Source organism: Melopsittacus undulatus, chromosome 1 (genome assembly GCF_012275295.1).
Source record: "Melopsittacus undulatus isolate bMelUnd1 chromosome 1, bMelUnd1.mat.Z, whole genome shotgun sequence".
Taxonomy (NCBI): domain Eukaryota; kingdom Metazoa; phylum Chordata; class Aves; order Psittaciformes; family Psittaculidae; genus Melopsittacus; species Melopsittacus undulatus.
Window position 1 is genome coordinate 113,630,655 of NC_047527.1, and position 18,329 is coordinate 113,648,983.

The 18,329-nt window shown below is 42.1% G+C and overlaps 1 long non-coding RNA gene across 1 annotated transcript in view; it reads right to left on the bottom strand.

The window, feature by feature from the left end:
• LOC115947148 (uncharacterized) overlaps nucleotides 1-16,874 on the bottom strand; it is a 35,325-nt gene extending 18,451 nt beyond the window's left edge. The window contains exon 1 of the long non-coding RNA XR_004081106.2: nucleotides 16,521-16,874. This is a non-coding gene — a long non-coding RNA (uncharacterized lncRNA). The remainder of the gene's footprint in view (nucleotides 1-16,520) is intronic.
• Nucleotides 16,875-18,329: the final 1,455 nt, after the last annotated feature.

The following is an 18,329-nucleotide window of genomic DNA, read 5'->3' on the forward strand; positions in this document are numbered from 1 at the left end:
GGAGGCTGACCATCCTACAGTTCCCCGGGTCCTCCTTCCTGCTTTCTTGAAAATAGGAGCAACATTTGCCTTCCTCTAGTCTTTGGGTACTACTTCAGTTGTCATGGTCAAAGATTATCAAAAGTGGCTTTGCAATGACATCTACCATCTCCCTCAGTGCTCACGGGGGCGTCTCATCAGGGCCCATGGATGTATGTATGTATGTATGTTCAGTTTGCTTAAGTATTCTCTGATCTGACCCTCTTCCAGCAAGGGTGCATCCTTCTTGCTCCAGCCTTTCCCCCTGGTCTCTGGGACCTGGGATTCTTGAAGGCTGATCTTGCTAGTAAAAAACCGAGGCAAAGGCAGAATTTGGTTCTCCAGCCTTTTCCATATCTTGTGTTACCAGGTCCCCCATTTCATTCAGCAATAGACCCATATTTTCCCTAGACTTCCTCTTGTCACCTATGTACCTATAAAAGCCCTTCTTGATGTCTTTAGCATTACTGGACAGATTTAACTCCATCTGGGCTTTGGTTTTCCTAATTTCATTCCTGGATGCTCAACTAATGTCTCAGTTCTTCCCAATTTACCAGTCCTTGCTTCCACCCTCTGTATACTTCCTTTGCAGTGCAGCAAAGGGAAGGTGCAACAAAGGATATTTGCTTCACTCCTTGGAATGGTCATTGTCAAAAATGAACATGGATTAATTGAAGCCATTACTGAGATTGGGAAAATAGAAAATCCATGAAGAATTGCTATAAGCAGAGCAGCCACATTACTTCTCCACATTTCAGGAGGAGGCTAAAAGGTAACATCAGATGGCCCAGCCCAACCTCCTGTAGGTCAGCATTACACCTGGATTGAAACCAATGTATACACATATACACACATCAAACACACGTATATACACACCAAACTGTATAACTAAAACCAAACTACATAATATAAATATCAGGTATTATATAGCATGTATAATAAAGGCTTCCCTTTAAAGGCTAGTGGACCCTTTGCTTTGATGAGTTAACATATTTCAGAGGGTGTATATCTGATTCCTGATTAAAGCTTATATATTTCTAGCACCAGAAGAAATTAAGCTAATTTGCTGATCCTGTAGGTAGTCTGGTGTTAGAAAGAACAGTTGTTTCTTTTTACATGGTAAATTCAGTAATCATAGGTGGAGGGGAATTAACCCACATCAAAAAACAGAACCAGTTTTCCTAAATTAAATGTTGTAATGTGAAAGAAGTACTTTAAAGAAACTAATGGAGCCTAGATATTGCATCATAATTTGTCCTATTAATGTTGGTATCATCACTCTAACATTCAGGTTACTATAGATACTATGTTTTCAGACAACCCAAGTAGGGCAAAAGGAGAGAGCCATAAAAACCGGGTGGTTTATGTCAGCGTGTATTTTCAGCTGCAGCATTTTCTTGTGTAAACCCCAGGTTGCTGCATATAGTACGACCTCTGTGTTTGAAGCTGTCTGACACTTTCAAGAAGACTAATATATCCACTTTGATTTTCATGAAAGTTCAAACATAAAAGATCAAATACATTCAATAACTGATGCTAAATGTTAAATGACATCCCAGCAGAAAGGAATTTTTTTCCACATGAAAATGGAATGAATGGAATGTGTTGGGAATAATGTCATTGCCCGCAACAACAAGCCCTTTTCTCAAGAGCATGTCTCTTCTAACAAATGCTGAAAGTGGGCAGCACAAGGGGTCTCTCTCCCCATTTCCATGCTTTGCTGTGCATTCTGTAGAGGTACCATCTTTGGGGCATTTGGTTTTTATTTTAGTGGTCTAAACAATAACACTTCCCTAAAAGCATATACTAAGTGGTAGGTTTTGCCTGGCTTCCATAGTTCTCACAGGCATCCTGATGACCTGTGAGAAAACCTGGAACTGCCTCTTCATAGCCAGGATGTATCTTAGCATCATTCATCCCTGCAACTACTTACGTTTGGAGCAGCACAAACAGGCCAATCAAGTGTGTACACTGAGCACTAATACATCAGTCAAGTTTCTAAAAGCATCAGCAGAAGAAACCTGCAGTCTCCTACAAATGTATGAACAAATCTGAAAGCCCAAAACTGTTTCCCTCCCGTGGGAATTTCACTTATTTACACAGGCATTTGGGTCATCTCACTTACAAAAGTACACATCTGACAACAAGCAACAAATGAGCAGCCAGTTTTCAAAGACAACAATTGCAAGTAAAACTTGTTAGCCAAGGTGATGATTTCTCATCCACTCAGAGTATTCTTGACAAGAGGAAAAGGCCTGTCTTCCCCATACTGCTGCCTCCTTAGTAATCTGCCCTGGCAGTTACAACCTGCCTCTCAAATGCTCCTGTGTTTTGAATCCAAGCAAAAGCTTTGGCAGCTGTAAACTTAGCACGGGCTCATTTTAAATGATGGGAGGAAACAGGCTGACAGTGAGCTGATTAGAAAGCTCTTAGAGCCTACTCAGCTGAGTGGGGAGAAAGGGACAACTTTCTTTATGTGCTGCCAGAGAGAGGACAGGAGGGCACCAGAGCCTGGCTTGCTGTCCTTGGAAGGATCCTGAGGATGTGGGAAAAGACCCTTACAGGGACACTGAGCCGCCCTCGCCAGCCTGCCTCTTCCTGACAGCCTCTGCTCTGAAGATAAGGAGAGAGGAAATAGTGAAACATGATGGTAAAGATGGGATGAATTTGAAGAGACAACTGCAAGCTGTTTCCTGGCCCCAGCTTTATCTGAAGTACCAGAAAATAACCCTTTCTCTGTGGTCAATAAATAATGTGTTATGATTGGGTTTAATTTTTGTCACTGAGGGATGGATAACACAGCGTGCTTTCCACAAAGAGCACAGGCAACTGTATCTATAGCTGTGCATAGGAAAGGGTCAGAGGAAAGGGTCTGCAGAATCCTCTCGCCAGGAGTGTGTTTAAGTCAATGCTATCTAAGCACATTGTAGAAAATGCAGATGCAGAGCTAGAATGGGAAGGAAGGGTTAAAGGATGGACTCAAAAAGCCACACAGAGGTTACTGAATGGATAAAGGAGCAAGCATTACAAATAATTCAGCCAAAAAATTAAAAATAAATACAGGAGGAAATTACTTCATCACATCCCACACTGTGTTATCGGTACGAAAGCTCTGGGAGCTGCTTTTCTTTAAAAATGGCAGCTGACAACTGATCTAAACAAAAGATCATGGGGGCAGTGAGGGGCCAGGAGGGAGGCTCAGGGAGGGGCTGAACAGAAGATGCACCAGAGCAGCAAGGGTTTAATGTCACCGCAACCCCACGGCCACACGTGCTGATCCAACCGCAAGGACAGGCAGTCCCCTTCAATACTGTCCTCAATGAGCCCTTAAAATCCATCTCAGCTGAAGAAAATGTGTCCTGGCTCAGATGTCTTCCCTGACCTGTTGTCCAGTGGTGCCTCTACTTCTCACACTTCAAATTTCAGCACCCAAATTGTATATTTCACCAGGAAGCCACCCCTTGCTGCTCTGCAGTGACAGCCCAGCTGCAGTCCAAGGGCAGCAGTTCCCCATGGCAGCACCTCTAAAGGCTGTATTTGCATAAACAGGCCGTCAGAGTGATTTTGTCCCAACTGAATTATTTGCACAATTTGGGTTGGGTTTGTATTTTTGTTATGATTTTTATCTAGCTCTAAGAATACAGGGAAACCTGTGTGAGAGTCCACCATGTTCTGTCCCTGCCTGTCTTAAAGGACCACCCCTAGGGTATCCTCAAATTTACTAGTTGCAGCTCTACTCTACCCTGCAAGAAAACGACCACTGTGAAGCAATCAGCTTTTTGCTGGTCCCCTGAGTGGTCAAGAAGGCAATTTACACTGCAGTTCATTCTGCTACCTTCATAAGGAACAAAAAAAAAGAGAAGAAAAAAATCTCTCTCACTCCCAACTACAGGTAAAATGCAGTTCAGGCATACAGTGGTACCTATAAAACCAACCATCTTAGATGTAACTTTGGTTTGGGGTTGGGATTTTTTTTTCTGTACAGTGAAATAACTGGGAGTAATAGTCATAAAATCTTTCATTGAGGCTCCTGGGGTCTGAAAGACATCTGGGAGGATTACAGGAGGAATACCATATGTGGTAGCTGTGTTTGGAGCAGCCTTGGTTTATGACTCCATCTATAACTGCTGCAGCTCACCTGAAGCAGATATTCAAACAGTCCCTGAAGCTGACAGTGCCGATGTCATGGCACAGCAGCCAAACTCCATACTGGAACAGGGCCTGGCCTGCTTTACCTTTCCCTCCCCTTGATCAAGCCCACCTTAGCACTTCCCAACTATTTTTATTTTCTCATTGTCCCAGTTAAGGTTTGTATCAGATGGAGGCAGCTCTTTCCACAGTGGCCCTGAAGCAGAGGGAAACAGATAAGCTGCAACCCCACCAGGATGCCAGTCTTCAAGCACCACTGTCACCTCCATGGGATGCTACCATTGGCTTGGTCACAGTCAGGAACAAATGTGGCAGCTGCAGGATCATGGGCCACCATTTCCAAGACAAGAAGCACCAACAGTCCCTTTTGCAAACCTTCACAGAGAGACTGAGCAAGTAGGACACAGAAACAGCTGTGTCTTATAGCAGTCATGTGCTTTCTTATCAATTCTCCTAATTTGGCTCTTTCCAAATCACAGCCTTATGATACTGTCAGAGAAACCTTATCATATTTTTGTTGAAACACAGCCCTATATTAAGCAGGGATCCTGGAAAAAAGTCAAAGAGGGGGAGAAGGATTCATCAGTGCAGGCAGACACATTTTGCGGAGGCAGCTGACCAGTTCTCCACAAAAACATCCAGAGCTTTCTTGGTATTCCCAATCAGCCTCCATGCCTCCAGCTGACTTCCCATAAAAATGCTGAAGGGTCTTTGATCTCAAGGTACATGTCCTTAAGAGAAGGGGAGGGGTAAAATTGCAGAGGCCAGGCAAATGCTTGACAGTAGTTTCTGCAGCTCCTCAGACCCCGGCCAGCCTTTGAGGTCCTGTGCCAGAGATCACAGATTGGGTTTGATCAGTCATGAGTTGAAAAGGCAGAGGAGAGCTGCTTAGGTCAGATCAGATGCTTAACTCTCCTTTTGTGATGGGTGGGGAAGTTCAGTAAAAATTAAGATAAGAAAAAACAACAACAACAAAAGGACTAATGAGAAATTACATATTTAAAGCATCAGGCTCCCTTTTACACGTTATCTGAGTCTGGATATCAGTTAATGGCTCAGCCAGTTTCCCAACTCAGCCTCATCATATTCCCTAGAAGTGACAAAAAATCCAGAAGTTAAGTGTTTCACTGGAACACACTATACCCCAGCTTTCCAGCCAACACACATAGCACAGCTTTCTCAGTTTACAATCTATTATTTTTGCTGATGCTAGAGCAGAGCTTCAACCCTGGAGGGGATAAAACTAATCCAAATGATAACAGCTTAAATGGCACTAAAAATAAACAAATGTTCAGATAGATACTCTTTACTTATGTCTCTGACAGAAATTCCTCTGTGAGAAAATAATTTCAGGCTGTAACAGAGGAGTAAGATCTTTACTCATTTCAGTCTTGCCATTGACTCAGTGCATATGGGACATTCATGTAATGTTTTTCCCCCCGAGAAATCAAACTTATCCTAAAATGCCATGGAATCAAAGGGATGGATTCCTCTCCCGCTTACCTCTGCCAGAACACCCCTCATGTTAACAGCTCTCTCCAGAAATATAAAAGCAAAAGTAAAACAAATTGTCCACCATCAATCATCCTGCCTCTATGAAAGAGAAATCTTTTTTGTACATTGGGTCTTGCTATCATCTAAAGCATGGGAGTTATCCTGGAAAAAGAAATCAGCCACCAAGAATCTAAGCTAAGGCCTGAATAAATAATTGGAGGCTGATATGAAGGCAGGACACATGAACTGATAAATGTATGGCTGAAAAACTGGTGGTTTCGTTCTCTTGCATCAGACCACCCCACAGGAAGGGATACATGCCAAAATGCTGACACCAGGTACTTAGGAACAGAAGGAGAATGCTGCAAATGGAAACCTTTAGGCAGAAGATAGTGTACAGCAGACTTTATTGTCTATCTGCTAGGAGCCAGAAGAATTAAATCTATATAGAGAAGCAATAACCTGGTGATGAGCAACACCCTACAGTTTCAGTCCAGAGACAATACCCCAGGTTATTTGAAAAAGCTTCCCTGGAACTGGTCTGGTAATGTCTCTCAAACAAACATTTACAATAATTACAGGCCTTCCTGGGACGGGCCCTGCAGGAGCCCTGCAAAAAAGACATCCCCTGTGTGTCTCAATGCATGTCGTTCCATAGCAAGTGCAGTGCAGGAGCTAATGCTCTGCTATCCATAGAACCCATGCTGTGGGGAGATGATTCACCATGTGATTATCTGGTAGCTCAGATGATTATGGAAGACAGGGAAAAGCTACTGAGTCTTAATAAATGGATTAATTTGCAGAAAGAACAACATGGTATTAACACCTTTGCTTGAAAGAGGAAAGGAAGTAGTAAGCTGGAGTAGCTGGGGCTGTGATGGAGAGGATGCAACAGAGAGTCGCTAGATTTTATTCCTGAGCATCTCTGCTTTATAGAATCATAGAATGGTTTGGGTTGGAAGAGACCTTAAAAGTTATCTAGTTCCAACTCCCTGCCATGGGCAGAGACGCCTTCCACTAGACCAGGTTGCACAAAGCTCCATCCAGCCTGGCCTTGAACACTGCCAGGCATGGGGTATCTGCAAGTTCTCTGGGCAATCTGTGCCAGTGCCTCAGCACCCTCACAGTGGAGAATTTTTTCCTCATCTAAATCTACCCTTTTTTTTTTAGTTTAAAGCCATTCCCTCTTATCCTACCTCAACAAGCACTTGCAGAAAGCCCCTCTCCAGCTTCCTTATAGGCCCCTTTAGGTACCAGAAGGAGTAAAGGTCTCCTAAGGTCTCCCCAGAGCCTTCTCTTCTTCAGACTGAACAATCCCAGCTCTCTCAGCCTCTTCACAGAAGAGGTGCTTCAACCTTCTGATCATCTTTGTGGCCTCCTCTGGTCTTGTTCCAACAAGACCATGTCCTTCTTAGACTGGGAGCCCCAGAGTTGAATGCTGAACACATGTGTCCCCATGTTGTGAGGCCTGGAGATCCTAGGACCATTTGCATTACGGGAGGAAGAAGAGGCAGACAGAAAAGCTGCTGTGTTTATTAGATGTATTTCAAGACCAGCTTGTCAAATATGCTTTGCATATACCTTTAGCCACAAAAAAAAAAGAAGTAATTAATTTACCAGTTTTTGTGGTGAAAATTACTTAAAGGTTTATTCCATGCCCATGTGCCAAGCACACTTGTTATACAAGCCCTATGCACACGCATGGGCAGGCACACCCCCACATGCAGACACATCACATCAGTGGCACTAAATACCTTATTAAAATAGTCAGTTTTGTTTAGCTGGAACTAAAACTGAACCTGGAGGTGAAGTGACAATAAGAAATCCATAATGTTGAGAGTTCTGATACAGAAAGCAACTGTCTGCAGAGGAAGCGCTGCCTGCCCTGATGGTGAGCAGTGACGGAAAGAGGTGTATGCCCAAGACGTGGCTTTCTGCAGAAGGCTATGGACACAAGTCACCTCACCTGACTTTATATTTTCTCTTCCTTATTTCCCTGGAGTACTGTACATGCATGACTGTATGTACAGTGCTCTACACACTCCACCAGGGCGATACAGACCCAACAGAAACAGAAAAATGGCTGAAAATAAGAAGGCACAAGGGAATTCAATCAACAAAGTCATTATTCAACATGGGAAAAGAGTTTTGGCATTCGGCTGTGGTGACACATCAGAACTGAGGGGAGCTGGGCTTTCCAGGTAGGCTACAAAGAAATCTGGTCAGCAGTGAATGATCTTCAGTTTATCATAGGCAATGGGAGAAATGGTTCAGCTGAAATCTGTAAGGTTTGGAAGGGCCTCAGCTGAAACAGAGGCTTTTCAGAGACTAGTTTTCAGAGGTCCAAAGAACATAAATGCACAAAAACAACCATGAGGAATAGCAAAGGAACAAGAAGAAAATTATGAAGAGCAGAGGGGAAACCTTGCCCAGAAGGAAATGGGCAAGATTTATTTTCGGCTGTATGTTTCATTGTAGAAAGCAAACACTAAATAATGGACACACTAGTGCTCCAAAAACCACATCTTAGAGATACCATTAGCTCATGACATTCACAGCATATGTAAGCTGAAAAAGACAAATATATACTTTGTGTAATCATGGTCCGAGTAAGGACTGTAGAGACCATTACCACACCAAAAGGATAACCCACCCAACCACAGTCTCGTAGGTTATAAAAACTGCATTCAAGAAAGTCAATTTGGCTCCAAAGAGCTCTTGAAATGACAGGAATGACAGGAAAGTGAAAGCATTTCTGAACTGAAGGGCCAAATCCTGCCCTGCCAGTCACACAATGCAGTGTGAGCTATGCATAATTATCTGAGGACAGAAATACAAAGAACATGAAAATAATGATGTTCAAAGCCAGTAATTGTTTCCTATGGTTTCACAGAGCTATGCTGAATAAAATGCATTTGTTATATTATGACAGTGGGTCACAGAAACCAGGGAGGAAAATGCAGGAAGATTATATGCTGCAATAAGACATAGCTGCAGTAAAGATGAACATAAAAAGCAAAACTGAATAGAGATCTAGAATTTCTAAATTACCCTTGGCCCAAATGTCTGGCTTACCACAGAAATGGTATAATTATAAAGCTGGCATAAAACAGGACATGGATCTAGTTACTAATTTCTTACTAGCAATAGCAGCAAAACAGTTTCTGCCAGTAGCGGGTCTCTTGACAAAAACCTTGTGTCTTCTACATGATGTGACCTATAGGGAAAACTGGTTTTAATCAGGCAAATCTATAAATGGTATGCAGTTGTGGTTGCTCCTCTCAGATGTCAAAAGGAACAGAGGAGAAAGTAGGGTAAAAGAGGGGGGGGATCCTCACTGCAATTTCTGGTTTAACACTTAGCTTTCTCTGAAATGCATGATGGAATTTGTAGATTTAGGAGATCACCTTTTGTCTTGCCAGTGATGGCAGCAGTGTCACCTCAGAAGAAAAACAAATCAGAAAAAAGCAAAACCCAAGCAGTCAAACACCCTCTTCCTTGTAGTGTTTTAGCCCCTGTGCTCCACTTAAGTTTTGACTGCAAACACAGAGGTCGTTTTGTGGCTGCAGTTCTGAACTCAATCACTCTAATCTCTGTTTTCCAGCACACACTTAAGCGTAAGCATATGAGTTACACCACTGAAGTCAATGGCAAAACTTCTGTGCTAAGATATTAAGCATGTGTTCAGGTGTCTCACTGGGTCTGTCTTAAGAGCTTGGAAAGAAAATAATCCAAAATACTTTTCCTTCTTTGTGCTAGGCATCCATGAAACAGCAATCTATGGAATGGTGTCAAGTGAATTAACATTTAAATCTCTTACACCATATCATTGTCTATACACATTTTAAGGTTGCGTGGAAATTTTTATCTAGCCTTTTTATCAGTGAAAATTTGTCTTCAACAAAACTGGACTTTTTTTTGCCATGTTTCTGCTTTCTACTGAGATGCTTGAACTTCTGATGAAAAAATCTGAACCCCTGAAAATTTAATAACTTGGCTGCACTGAAAAATGTACAGATTATGGTTAAAAAAAAAAAAACAAACAAAACCAAAACCAACTCTTCTAATCTACTGATGAAAAGAAAAAATTTTGTTCAGAGCCAAATCCCAGTCATTCAACTATTGAGCTGAACACGTTTCCTCAGGCAACACAGCAGTCAGATTAGACAGGCACAGCCCCTTTCACATCAACCAACTCAGTTTTAACCGCAGTTTTCCAAACCTGCAATCTATACTTGGTACCTAAAATGTTATTTATTTATGTGTATGTATGCATATTGTGTATACATACACATAAATTTCCTTTTTCTGTTGCACATGCATATTCTCTTCATAAGACCAGAAATTTCCCCGTTATTCTGCCTTGGTTATATTGAGGGCCCTCCCCATGCCCAAGAGCTTCCAAGGTAATGAGCATTTATGACCTGTGATTCAGTGTGTGGGTCTGAAGGTCATTAAAGGCAGGTAAGGAAGCGGTTCATGGGACAGCCAGTTTAACATGATTGTTGTGCTGTAAAATGTTATGAAACCTCCCCATTAGCCATTTTTCTCTGCTCAGAGCCTGCAAGGGGTGATGAAAGCCGTAAGGAGCAGCTGTGTCAGAGCACGGGCACAGACAGCACTTGTCCCTCCACCATTTCCACATGGTTTTCTGAGTAACGTCACAACACTGCTGCAATGTTGAAAAAGAGTCACCAAGGCTGACAGGTAATGATTTTCAAAAGCAAACAAAACCCAGGAGCTGAAGAAATGTTTTTGCTCTTAAAAAAAAGTTGACATGCAATTCCACAGCCATGTAATAAAAGAGGTCATCGAACTGTGCTTTGCTAGATGATGATATCTTGCCAGACTTGTGGACAAAGGTGATCCATGACTACCTTCTCTCTCCTGCAGTGAACAAAACAGACGGTATTGCAGAGGTCCAGCAATGATCACCTCACGCTGCCTGTATGTCCCATCCCACTCTGGAGAGAGTTGCAATTTTGTCAGGACAGGTGAATTAATTAGTTTTAGATACTATTGGCAGAGCCTTGCTCCAGTGGTACCCATGTGCCTGCAGCCCACTCCATATCATCCTTTCTTCCAAAAAACCCTGAGCTGTAACAGACATGCATTCATAAAACAGCAACAACAAAAAAGGAGGTATCTCCCCACGCTTGACATGGGTGAGAGAAAGGAATTTTCTTTCATGCCTCATCATGTGGCTAGGTGTAGAGTGTTTGGCAGTAAGAAAGACCTCACAAACATGACCTGTTCACATGCATATTCTCACCATAAGACCAGAAGTGCACTGTAATGTGATCAAGGGTGTTTGGGTTTTGGTGACAAAATAAATACAGCTGTTTGCACAACCAAGAAAAGGAGGAAGAAGAAAAAAATCTCTGGCATCAGGTCCCCATGTACTTCTGAAAGAGAAAGCCTGTTTGGATGTTCCCATCTCATGCCTACCCCAACATAGACAGAAATAGGCAACTGCACAGTAACTCCTGAAATGGAGCACAAACAGCAGATGAAGGGCTTGTTTTCTTTATACAGCATTGATCCCTTAATTCTTACTAAAAAGTTCTATCACCAAATCCTGCTACGCACCATCGGAGCAGCAGCCTAACCCTTGACTGGTCCCATTTCAAGGTACAGTCTACCATCAGGCACAATACCAGAGGAATGAGTGGGATTAACCAAAGAACAAGACTATTTGTAGCTAAAAGCAGCAGAATCTAATCTTTATACTAGATCCCCCAGATGGCATTTGCTCTCTCTCATGAGCTCAATTCTAATGTTTGCAGTCTACATAAAATAAAAGCTTCTTTTCACTCTCTCATTTGTTTGCCCAGAGATGTCATTCACATCATCACAAAGACCAGGCTGTGAGTCTTCAAAGGAAAAGGTTTGTTTAAGCAAAAAGACATCTTTTTTTGTCTGATGCTTTCAGATAAAGTGATTGACATTTTTGGCTTCCGCTTAAAGTGGAACTTAAAATCAGAGAAAAAAGATTACAGAAAACAAACTCCAATCAGTCTGTTTTTAAAAGGTCCTTTTTATATTTATTAAACAAAAGTAACTTTTTCCTTTTAGCCAAAGCTAGTATGGAGTCATTCTGTGTACCAGTAAGACCAATCAGATGAAAAAATACTTTATGCCAGAGCTGGAAAGTAAAATAAGTTCACCAAGAAAAGTTTGTTTCCACAGGCTTTGAGTCTTTTATAAGTTATATTCAACCTTCCCTCTTCAATTATTATAGACATAAATTACAAGGCAAACTAAAATGTGTAGTCCTTTTTTTTAGAGCAAAATGCTGGGGTTAGTTCTCTTGGTTGCTGCTGAAGAATAAATTGTATCATTATAGCCTTCTTCTGGGTCTTGTTATTCTGACTTTTTGACTCTTGCTAGCTGCAGTCTGTACAATGCACAACTGTATTTGTTCACAAGGAATGCTTTGGTTCCTTTTGACTTTTCCCTTTCCACTTCCTAATGGTTTACATGTATAAGCAGAGCTTTTGAAAAATTACCTAACACATACTATGTTTAATGAGTACATTTAAACATACTTCAGCTACAAATATTATCAGCTGATAATTTAACCTTTGTGGGTAGGCTAAATATTTTTTTCGACACTTAAATAAATATGATACATGGTTCCCATGGAAAGCTTAACAAGAAGGAAGTTGTTTTTAAATTTAAGTCAAGACTTCTCCTTCAATTTAGTTTATCAGTATTTTTTTCCAAGTGATCAAAGCAAGCAGTTTATATGGCAGCTCAAAATGTCTAAAAGAAAAATTAAGTACTAAAATATTAATTCTGCTGTACTTTATTTGGGGGATGGAAATTGCATGCCATCTGGGAGGACAATCAAGAATTTGCTGCACACTCTGAAGCACATGTTGTGAGGTGAGAAGCCAAAATCCTGCAGTCTCTCGAGATGGATTTAAATAATGAGAATCAAGATGTAGGTATGTCTTTCATATTTCAATAAAAATAAAAGTTATATAAATGCCAAGCAGTTGTCCTGACTCTCCTGAATGCCTCATGAACAAAGCCTCCCTTGAGAGCACCAGCCTCCATCCATCAGACTGGGTACATGGGAGTGAGTAACCAGTCTGTCAGAGTCATGTAAAAGGTACACGTGCACCCGTGGTGTCAATAGACATGGGCTACAGCACTTTCAGATACCTCAGATTCAGCATGGGACCACATCATCCCTCCTGGCCCACTGCCCCAGCCTGAAGTAGGTTACTGGTGCTCCACAGACATGAGGTACAGGTGCTGCAGGGTGAGGGGCTGGCTCAGAGCATCTCGTGCCTCACATCTGAGGCTTGAGTATGTACAACAACTGTGCTCACATGAGTACAACACCACATAAATCCCCACAGCAGGTATCCACGTAACACTTGCAGTTAACTGGAGATAGGTGACCTAGGGCTAGCCAAAACGGGAGGCTCCTTTGGGGCACAGATCTTTTGATGAGACATTCCCAGCCCTGCCCCTCACTGCACCGGCACGAACTATCAAAACCTTTTATAGTATGACAGAATCAGGGAATGGTTTGGGTTGGAAGGGACCTTAAAGATCATCTAGTTCCAACCCCCCTGCCATGGGCAGGGACACCTTCCACTAGACCAGGTTACTCAAAGACACATCCAACCTGGTCCTGGACACTGCCAGGGATGGGGCAGCCACAACTTCCCTGGGCAACCTGTTCCTGTGCCTCACCACCCTCACAGTGGAGATCTTCTTCCTCATCTTATCTGAATCTACCTGTTTTCAATTTAAAGCCATTCCCCCTTATCCTACCACTACAGGGCCTTGTAAGAAGCTCCTTTCCAGCTTCCTTGTAGGCCCCTTTAGGTAATGGAAAGTTGCTGTAAGGTCTCTCCAGATCCTTCTCTTCTCCAGACTGAACCCCAGCTCTCTCAGCCTGTCTTCATAGGAGAGGTGTTCCAGCCTTCTCTGACCATCTTCATGGCCCTTCTCTGGACTCACTCCAACATCCTTCTTGAAACCAAAACAATATACACACACAGAAAGCACCCAGGAGGAGTACAGGAAAAAAACTTGATCTTTACTCTGGGACTGAATGAAGGAGAATGTAAAAACAGACTGACGTCATGAAAGAAAGAAGTTGAATAGGTCAAGAAGCAGAGATGTGAGCTCAAGGAAATGGCAAGGCACACAAGAAAAGATAAGGGAGATTGTATAAATAAATAAGCCTACAGAAAGGAGCTGAGAGCACTGTGAACAAAGCCTTACTCTCTAGCTCGGGTTCATAGTCCCTGTTCAGCCTGAGAACCCCTAGAAGGTTTCAGAGGAGGAGTGAACCCTTTTAGAAATCTCACATATGGACATTGCTGTACAGCACCTACAATTTGTTTTCCGTTGTTGCCTTTTGCAGACTGAGCAGAGGAGATGCGCAAACATCTCTATTCTCTCCTGGAGTGCACAGACCCTCAGCTGGAAGGAGTCCTACTTTCATAATTAAGAATAGAAAGAAGCAAAACAGGTAAAAAGAAAATAAATAGTACAAGCAAGGTTGGCTTAGCATGCTTTTTGCACCTGGATCTCTTCAGAGGGCAGAAAACAGAGAGGTAACTGAAGTAATATTAGTTCAGCTGTTACTGGAAGCATATGTCACTTCAGCTCATAAGCTGAAAATTAATGAGTGTACTTATAAAGTTTTAATTATTGATCTTATCTCCTGACTGTAAACTTCATCTAGCCACAGGGAATCTTCTCTTCGCTGTGGAGATAGCTGTTAGAGGCATGCAATAATCATGGAATAGGTTTGTATCTTTTTCACTGTGGTTGCTTTAATTTGCAGTGACATTTGTTAGATCATGTATTTAGAACCACAATAATTTTTACATCTTGTGTGCCAAAAGCAGATACAGACATCTTACCTGAAGCTGGGATGGCAGTGCTAGCAGATGCATCCTAGCCAGCACCAAACCTATATACTCACCATGCTTTATCATTATACTGAACTTGATCCAAGGAAGCAAATTATAAGCCAATTCATCTTTATTTATACTGATCAACTGAAACATGTGTCAGCAGAAAATGAACACATGCTCTACAAACTCACCAGTGTCAGGTTGTGTTGGTGGTTTGCTCGCCCCTCTGTGTGCCTTCACACCTCCTAGTCCTTGAATTAGCTGAAGTCTGCTCCATGGACAGTCCAAGGGAAAATACAAGTATAACAGACTAATTTGCACTACTTGACTTAGAAAGTATGATGAGGTACAGAAGTGATTAACACACAGGATGTGGTGTTCTCGGCCTTGCATCACTAGCTCTTGATGATCACACACAGGACAACCCTGGGAAGAACTATCAGGCTGAAAGTACATACCAGAAATCATTCAGCAATGAGCTTGCAGGCTCAGTAGAATCAATCTGCTATGTTTCAGGTATATGGAAAACAACATTATGGACTTAGTACTACTGGGGTTGGACTTGGGCAGCAGATTTTCATTGCCTCTAATTCAAGACAACCTGGCTTTCTTGAAAGCTGTCTCCTTGCAGGCTACAAAAAAAAAATTGTTATTTGTGCTATAGATCTTCCAGGCTCCATGGAGTAAATCCCTGGTTTGGAAGTATTTTGAGGGAAGGAACAACTAAAAACATAGAAACAAACTAAAACTGGAACAAAATGCAACATAACCCTAACAAAAGCAGCTTCTGCCTGTCTAGTAGAATACTCTTATCTGATTTTACAGACAAAGGAAGTATGGGAAGATGTTATTTATCTGGACTAGAAAAAAGCATTTGATACCCTGCCAGATGGAAACTATTAGTTCAAGTAGGGAAAGTGGGGATTAAGATAAGAATTGCAAAGTAGTTAAGGAATTGGCTGAAGGGGAGGTGACAATGGGTTGAGCTGAAAGAAAGAAAATCACTAGCAGAGTTTTGCAAGAGTCACTATCAACCCTATTCATTTCCTTAACAATTTTGGCACAAAAGATTTTCTAATGAAACTTTCTGATGGCTGAGGTTGTGAAGCCTTGTTCATACTGACAAGCAGCAGAATTTTACCTAAGAAGAGCCAAATAGTCTTCAGAAGCAATAGACATTAAGGGAATTTTTGCTATATAAGATAAAAGTGTGTGCACTTAAGAAGTCAAGAGTAAGAACTTGTGCTAATCATGTACATGATGACAAGCCAGCAACATAACCTGACCACTGGAAAAGGTAAATGTCACTTAGAATGAAGTATTTCCACTACAGGAAGGATAATATTACTGAAATCAATAAATGCCAGATACTGGCAAGACTTCATCAAGAAGACCATGCCCAGTTTTGGTCACCATGGCTATGTGGGTGCTGCTAAATGAAAACATGTCAGGGATTGCTCTCTGGCTTTGAGGCCAAGCAGCATGGAACACAGCATGTCTAAACCTCTAAACTCTTGCACCTTCTCAAATAAGTCAAGTTCACATTGCCTTTTAGAAATGGTCCCAGGCCTTTGCTAGCTCTGAAACCAAGTCCAAGCATTTCTTGGGAGACTGCTAATTAATACAGGCAAAACCCATGCAGACAGTAAATCGTGTGCTGGTGTCTGTGGCCTAGTCTCTTTCTCTATTTAGTCTTCTAGGGTGGACCTACCACAATGTGTGCCAGAATTTGTGCTGGGTTAATGCATGCTGAAGAGGAAGGCTACTAGGAAGTGGGGAAAACTGGAGAGCATCTTACAGGAGATGAGAAGCACTTGTATCATCTACCAAACCAGAAGCTGAGAAAGTAGATGACTGGCATAAATAAGAAATACAGGACAAATATTTAAACCAAAAGACAACACTTGCTATGAGTAGATTAAGAAAATCATAACAAGCTTATGCATTCATCCAGCAGAACAGATTCCATACCTTGGATGTGTCCTCTCTCTCTTCAGACTTCTTCTGTCAGGAGAACTTATGTTTATAAATCCAGTTGGAGTTGAAGCACCTTCTGCTTTTTCAGAAGTATTACTGAACACAGTATATTCCCATTAAAACAAGTTTTCAACAACAACAACAAAAAGGATTTAAAAAAATGTATCTTTTAGCTGCCAGATTTTTCCATTCACCTATAAAAGCCATCAGGGAAAAAAGTTGCTATTTGACATTTAAAGAAGAGCTCTTCCTCTGTGATGCACTGTGGTGCAGTTGTAAGGGCGTAGTCACACATCTGCTAAGTAGGCTGTAGTTATAGTTTTTAATTTCCTAGAGGCAACATTCCCCTTCTCCTACCCAAACCCAAGTCTCCTATATGGCAGTGTCATGGGCTGTTGCCATGCCAGCAGCCAGCCACTGATCTTTTTTGAGAACAAAGGTGTACTTATTAAGAAGATTAAACTGGTGACACCATTTATCCACATGCCAGACACTGAGGATATAGCATCCCCACGCCCCTTGTGAATGACAGTAATCTGACCTGGCCTGACCACACTCTTCACAACAGCACAGTTTCTCCTTAGCTAGAGCTGGGGCTCGGATGAATTGCACTTTATTCACTGTAAAGCACTAAGACTCCATGTCTCTGCACAGAACTTTCTGAATATTTCTTCAAAGTTTACCAAATGTTCCCCTGTTCCCAAGCCACAGAGAAGTGGTGAGGAATGGGGGGCTGAGGGAATCCCTGCGGCTGCAGTCTCCAGAGCCCTGTGAGGATGACTTCTCACACTTCATGAGCCTGACCAAAACCCTTGCCAGGCTGGAAGGTCTCCCTCAGGACCAGTGGATTTTGGACCTGGATTTCACAATGTTAACTGTGGAAGAGGAAAACATTGTTTGACAAACAGAAACAAGTGAAGAGACAAAAGTGCCCTAACATCAGAAAAGTGACATCCACGGGAGACGTTGTGAATAATATATATGATGGAGCAGATCAATGTCTTTGAGGAGGAAGTCTCAGAGGGGCTGGAAACACTTTTGGAAAGGAGAAGGAACACCATATCTGATGATTTTCATTAGTCTGCCTTGATGAGTCCTATTGTCAGGTCCGTCAACTCCCTGCTCCTGGAGGGGAAGCAGAAAATCATACAACTACAAAAATCATATGTACACAAAATTGTACAGCTACAGTCTCTCCTCCGCCTTCCTGCTGGCCCATGTCCTTCCTCTCCCTAGAATCCAGGATGTTTCTTGTCACTGGCACAGTCTTCGCTGGCATCAGAACTCTGCCTGCACTTGGTTCCAGTGGCCTTTTTCTCCTTTGTTAGAAGGGCTAACAGTTCATGCCATCTTTTTCTCATCAGCTTTTACTGTGACCCATGGGAGACAGGGCAAGAGGAAAAGGGAAGAGGCAAAAAGCCAAGTTTGGTAATCCTCAAATGTAGTTTCACATGCAGGAAATGTGAGATCCTTCAGCCACAGGGCTGACAACATCGCAACAGAAGCCACGCATCCTAATACAAATGTTAAACAACATGTTTCTATGACCTAACTTTCCTTCAGTCTTCCCACAAAACCACAAAGAGTAGGAGGAGAAGAGCTAACACATCCTCTTCTAGGTTTAATTTAACAAATGTGTCAATGTGTCACTGATTGAGAAGCAATTAAAAGTGTGATGGATGGTTTTGAGAAAGCCAAACTTTGTATCTGTCCTGTCCATCTGAGTCCCACAGAACCTCTCCCATGCTAAAATCTATATGTAGAAGCAGTAGCTTCCACAGACATCTATCAGGATCCTGCTGG